We start from the raw sequence: 6,694 nt of genomic DNA, 5'->3' as shown, positions 1-6,694 counted from the left end.
GCTTTAAAAGAACTTGATTGCCTTTCACAAAACTGCAGTAATTATCCGGCTGTATTGCCAGCACCAGGGTTCTCGTGTATCTTTAGAGAATATAAAAACTTACTGCAGGATGGCGTGCTATATTTAAATTTACATCTCATCGCCTGGATGTTTTCTGGGTTCTCTTTCTACTCCAACTTCTAGTGAGCCACATTTGATGAAGCAAGGTTATCCGCGGTCACACACCTTTAGTAAGTGGCACAGTTGTTTAGGAGAAGGCAAAGCTTTTTCACACTTAAAAAGCTTACAGACAAAAACTATATGCTTTAGAATGGGCTCCTTTTTAATTAAATGATTGCTTTCAATAGGCTTCACACCACTTAGCATGAGAGAGCAGAGCTACATGTTCAGATCTCCTTGCTTATCCAAAAACAACATTTAAAACCTTTACACTGTGATATATGTGATATGTGAAGGGATATATACATTTTTTATAATGAACTCATGCACAGGAAAACATAATACAGCTTAGTTTAACTGATGCCATTGTAACACAGTAAGGGGAATTGTTGAAAAGAATATATCAATGGGCCAATAGGCTCGACTATAGGAGCACAGGGGTGTATTCAAATGAGACACAGAGACAAGAATGTAACTCAAAAGAACCAGCCAACTTTAGTGACATAAACCATAAGGTTGACAAGCACAGGTTAAAGACACTTTACAATGGTAGAAAGGAAACTTACAAAAATTAAAAGAAAAGTAAAACACAAACTACTAAAGCAATGACTTGGCCAAGTGTTATTTTTGGTTTTCAATGTCCGGGTTTCAATGCTCGGGTTTCAATGCTCGGGTGCACCCTAGTAACCTGACTCCTTAACTCTTATAGAAACAGATTACACAAATCCAATGCACATTCAAATGAAAATTTCACACTCTTTTCACATGTGGAGAATGCTCTACACAACAGCTCATTATTTAAAGTCCCAAATAAAAAATGTCCAAGGGGTAAAGTCCAAAAAATTCCCAGGGTGTGAAAGAAAATAGGGATGAGAGAATGTCAGTCAGTGGTCTTATGTATAACCAGCTGTGCGTGAAAGTGTGAGTGATACAGTCCTACCACACCGCAAGGTGCAGCAGATCATCAAGTGGAAAAGAAGCGAATCTCAGTCTCTCTAAGTCCAGGTGGGAAGGCTCGCCATCTATTTCACTGGAGGAATCCACCTCAGGAACAATTCAGCATACAAAAAAAACCTGACCTGTCAACAGACAGGGTCAGAAGAGCAATTCAAATATTAATTATGCTGTTCTAGCTATAATTCACAACTTAGGATTTTGTTTAAATCACATTCAACATAAATTTGCAATAAAAATACTCAATTTTGCAAAAATAAAACATCTCTCTTACATAAACTATGCATTAAACCAAGTAAAGTCAGTGCATATGCATATATGTCGCATATGCGACAATTATTAATCAAACAATTGAGATTAATTCAGTTTCTCAACGATAAAATGTGAAACAGACATGAACTAACTGAGACATACAACATGTGCTCACCGATCTCAGCGCATCACGGCCGAAGACAATGGCATAGTGTCTCTCGGTCGGAAAATGCAGGGCTCTAAATAACGTAACAGGACATGTTTTCTCTTTAATAACCGTAATACGACATGAAGGAAAAATAAACATAAGTTGCGCTTCAAGTGTTACCTTACTTCTGGAAGCAGATTGAGATGAACTTCCAGGCAGTTGATAGCAACCAGAGCTAACAAAGGCTAACAGTTTAGCTCCACGCGGTACTTTTTAAAGTCACCAGAAAAATGCAGCATTTGCCTGCTTACTCACTGTGGCTACTTTTAACATGAAAGGTAGCTGATAACCAGTGAACTTATGTGCAACACAGTTGGTTGCAACTTATATCTAATACTTTTTTTCCAGCTCAAAAGCTTCAGTCTCTCTTTTCTCCTGCCAGCACGCGACTACCTCCACACATAGCAGCAAACACAGAGCACGTAGGTGGGACATACAGCGGCAGACTGCTCTCCCATTGGTCAAAACATACTGGGACCTGTGCATTTCGATTGGTTGGGCAGGCTGTCCATCTCTCCTCATATCAGTCCTTAAAGTGGTACCCCCATTTTATGTGGGTTACACCATATTACAATGTTATTTCTAAGTCCCTTTCATATAGAGACAAGTTAAGTAATTAAAAATCTAGTCAGCTAAAAGACATTTGTTTACATGCATATTCAAAGGTATTTATTAAAGAGAATATCACCCTTTAAACAACTATAATGGGTGCTTTTGAAACAGTAGCAATGTGCTGTATTAGCAAAAATTGGTTGACTTACATAGGTAGTAACCATGGCAACAACCCAGCATGTCACTTCTTCCAAAGGAGGGAAAAAGATGAGCACTCTGCATCTGTGCAGTTGCCAGCCTCCGTTAAACAACAGCAGAGAGACAAATGGGAAAGTCTTCATTGTCATTCGTCTTGCTTGGCTGATTGTAAGTCTTGCTCACCACCATACTTCCTCCAATCACCGGCAAGGGTTTCAAGAAGCTGATGTAATAGTGGGAAAGGTGAACGGCAACGTGAGACACATTCTGCAGGTGTGTTCACAAAGCACTGGTCTCATTTAAGTTTCAACCTTTTAAGTGCTTTTGGTAGGATTAAGTAAATTTGTCACTTTGACCTTAGTGGATGGTAGGATAACGAGTCTATTTGACCACACTTCTAAAACATACCAGTGTAGGTATTAGCTAATAATGAGGCAATGGTTGAAGTTTAACCTAGAAGGAAAAACTGTTTAGAACTTGAAGCTTTTCAAACACACGAGGGGAATTTGCATTAGGAATGTGAGCCAGCACATTAGACTCTAAAAATAGAACAGACAGGCAGATCAGCCTATGGCTCAGCTCAGCTGATAATCTTCTATACATCAAACTGGGAAATCTTCCATAGGTCATGGTATCTAAGCCACTTTTGCTTCCCCAAATTTGCTGTGCATCTGTAAGGTTCTTTCCAACCAACCACCCCAGCTGCTCCTCCTCATGCTGTTTCTCACTTAATGAATTATATCTGTTAACCCTGATGCCTGCTTTGTACATGGACTTGCTGCTGCTGCTCTTCCTGCCGCTGGCTTTAAATACATGCTCAGGGAAGGATATGGATGCTTTTCATATTTGCGCATTTAAAAGCAAGAATATCCCAGAACATAGTCTGACTCCCAAAAATACATTAATGGATATGTAAAGAACACTCTTCTTTTGAAATGACCCTGACTGAAACGTGTGTGTGTGTGTGTGTGTAAACAGTCCCATGCTCTCATGTAATATAGATATGTCAACCTTGATTCAAGATCAGCTAGAGATACCAATAATCATTTGCTGTTATTACAGTGCACTGATGCTGATATACAGTTTCTGGCAGCAGTGGCCCTTTTCAAGGCCACTCACCTTGTCTGTGCTATAAAGTAAAGCCCAGAGGGTGATTACATAAGGGGACTGCACAACACATGTCAGGACCTACTGACTGCACATCAGTGACAAAACAAATGACAAGTGCATCTGATAAACAGATGAACATGTCAGACCCTTGTTGCCACAGTGCGATACCAATGATGTACAAACACTATGGTTTGCTAGTTTTATCCTGTCTGCTTATGAAGCACTGTAGCAACTGCTGATGTAATACTACAGTAACCCAGAGTGTAATAAAAATGTCACCCCAACTTATGTCAGTGTAAAATGTTCCTAGCTGGCTGACTATGTTTCACTTCCTATGGAAAAAAGTAGCCTGTGCATCATTTAGTTGTCTAGTTAGTGCTTTATAGAAGCACAAAACACAGACATGGGCCCTTATAACTGCACTTATTTGGCTTGTCACAGGAGGAAAAACCCAGGTGAAACTAATAATGTCATAATAATGATGTCTAGCTTCCATTTGAATGTTCCTGTGAGCTAACATACTGAGCCAAACTTATTAGTATTTTCCTTCATGTCAAATAAAAACTGTTGTGAAACAGGCATATTCTAATTTTAATGATGCAGGCAGCCGTTGCATTCTCTTTTTTTCAAATGTTGGAGTTGTTGGTCCCTACCGACATGACAGCATTGCACAGCTAAAGCAAACTTGTCGACTGCTCATCCATGATGTGACTCGCCCATTCCACCACTCCCAAAGATGCTCTGCTGGACTGAGATCTGATGGCTGTGGAGGTCATCTGAGTACAATGAAATCATTGTCACATTCAAGAAACAAATTTGAGATGAAATGAGTTCTGTGACATGGTGTGTTATCCTGCTGAACATGACCATCAAAAGATGGATACACTGTGATTTTTAAGGGATGGACATCACCAGCAACAATGCTCTGGTGGTCTGTGGCATTTAAATGATGCTCAGTTGGCACAAAAGTATTACACCACCGCCACCAGCCTGAACTGTTGATTCAGGACAGGATGGATCCATGCTTTCATTTTGTTTATAACAGAGCAGGAGCTGACTCATCAGACCAGACAATATTTTTCCAATCTTCTATTGTCCAACTTTTGTGAGCCAATTGTTTTCTTTCATGGTGGCCTTCTGCTGCTGTAGCCTATCTGCATCAAGGTCCAGTGGGTTGTGGTCAGCTTAAAGCATTCTTCTGACCTCTACCATCAACAAGGTATTTTTACCCAGAGAACTGTTGATTTTCTAATTTGTCTGTGTAGGAAAATCCCAGTAGATCAACAGTTTCTGAAATAACATTCCATGTAACTTAAACCGCCTTTCTGCACTATTCTGATGCTCAGTTTGAACTTCAGCAGTTCATCTTGACCGTCCACATGCATAAAAGCTTTGAGTTGCTGCCACACGATTGGCAGATTAGATATTTGAATTAACGAGCAATTGAACATGTGCTCCTAATAAAGTGGCTATGTGTAATGGTTATAAAAATCCTGAGGTAAAAGCTACTTCTGCACATTGCTCCAAATACTTGGTTTCATGCAGTTTCTTCTACCACTGGCTCTGTATGCTGCCGGTGTCAGAAGTGCTACCCGCCTGCTATTCAAGCCTTCTGGTTGCAAGAGGCAGCAGGTCTGGCTAAAAGAGAGGGTGGCTTAAACGTGTGAGGATGGGGCAGAAGCTGAAAGAGCTTCTTTCAGAGAACAGATAAACCAAAGGGCTGCACCAAGGTTGGGTAAGTTAAGTAATGACGTTTTGCAAAGCTGCTCTATAGTAAAGTCCAAGGATGAAATGTGAATCTGCAGTCAAAAATAATAAGGCTACTTAAACTTATTCAGAAAGTATGAAAGAGAGGCTGACCTCAGATGCTCGATATTTTATTTGACGTATTTAACATAACTGACACATTGCCCTGCTGTAGATGTCATGATGTTTATGTTTTGCTTGCTATTTGGATCATTTGTTAACATTTTTGTGTTTGGTTCTACTGCTGTTTTTGTGCTCTAACATTTTTAGATTGAGTTGATTTCATTATTGTTTGTGCTCTATTATTTTAGTTCATGCCTCTGTTTACTGTTCTCATGCTGGTTTAAATTCTCTTCAGGTCCTTTATGTGACTAGTCTTCTATGTTCCTTTGTTCCTGTGGTAACACCTTTTTCATTGAATCTGGTCTACCTGTATTGGTTTAGTTGTCCCTTGGTTGTTTCCTGTTTCACTATGAAGGTACTTCCTTCATGTTTTGTGTTACTTTTATACCTTCTCCTTTGCAATCGTCTCTATTGTCTTCACCTGTGTTTCATTCCCCTCCTGTTTCTCATTCCCAATCAGTCATTGTAGTAGTCCAATGTTCTCCTTTCGTTCTTGCTGACTTGTCTGTTGTAGATCTGCATGTTCATCACTGTGGTTCAAGCTTTGCTGCCTTCTGAAGATTCAGCATCCTGTGCTTGGGTCCAGTTCTTATTACAATCCACACATTTTGACTTTTATCAGACCTTAGGTATGTGTATTTTATTCATATGACAATTTAAGAACATGCAGAAGTTTTCAGGGATACTATATTTAAAAAAATGAAATTAGTTAACTACCCTACTGGTACAGGGTAGAGAGAAAACGTTCGATTTTTAATAAACACTGTTCTCTGAAGAAAGATATCAAGATGCAGTCTTTTATTTATTTATTTGCTTAATCCTACACATCTGGAACTGAATACACCCACTACCACTCTATTATAAGAATTAGTATTACTCATGAGTCAGCACAGCTGTTTAATAACCTGTTAACATTCAGAATACATCAGTCTGTTCTGTCAGTGATTCCAACAGTGAAACTCTAAACACATGTCAGACTCTAGAGCGTGTATAAACATGTCAATACTTTCTCTTACTTACAAAAGTCACAAAAATACTCTTTGAATGTGTGACTGGAAAAAACACTTGTTTGATAAACTTCAAGTAATCACTGTCTGTGAAGGTTCTCGGTCATCGTAGTCTAAGGAGCTTGGAAAGAAAAGCATCTGGACTTCTTTAAGTTGCTTGAAGATGTTTCACCTCTCATCCAAGAAGCTTCTTCAGTTCTAGGAACAGAAGAAGCTGACCCAGAGTGGGTTAGGGATGCTAAAATTCAGTGGGAAAAAATGTTTGGGGTGTTTTATTTATTTTTTATCATTTTGCCTAAAAATACAACAACAACAACAAACTTTATTTATAGAGCACATTTAAAAACCAGCGGTATACCAAAGTGCTCAACACAAGAGACAGAGA

The 6,694-nt window shown here is 39.2% G+C and overlaps 1 long non-coding RNA gene across 2 annotated transcripts; it reads right to left on the bottom strand.

The window, feature by feature from the left end:
- Nucleotides 1-631: 631 nt before the first annotated feature.
- LOC309690222 lies at nt 632-2,130 on the bottom strand. Of its 2 annotated transcripts, XR_014271673.1 has the most exons (3): nt 1,694-2,130; nt 1,541-1,604; nt 632-1,238 (listed from the first exon to the last, which is right to left on the bottom strand). It is a non-coding gene; the product is annotated as an uncharacterized lncRNA (long non-coding RNA). The 2 variants fall into 2 exon arrangements; XR_014271672.1 differs by having other exon boundaries at nt 632-1,604.
- Between the last annotated feature and the right edge of the window lie 4,564 nt (nt 2,131-6,694).

The sequence above is a fragment of the Aulonocara stuartgranti genome (genome assembly GCF_965226115.1).
Source record: "Aulonocara stuartgranti genome assembly, chromosome: 16".
Taxonomy (NCBI): Eukaryota; Metazoa; Chordata; class Actinopteri; order Cichliformes; family Cichlidae; genus Aulonocara; species Aulonocara stuartgranti.
Note: the sequence above shows the minus strand (reverse complement) of the source record. Positions and strands in the feature narration are given on the sequence as shown.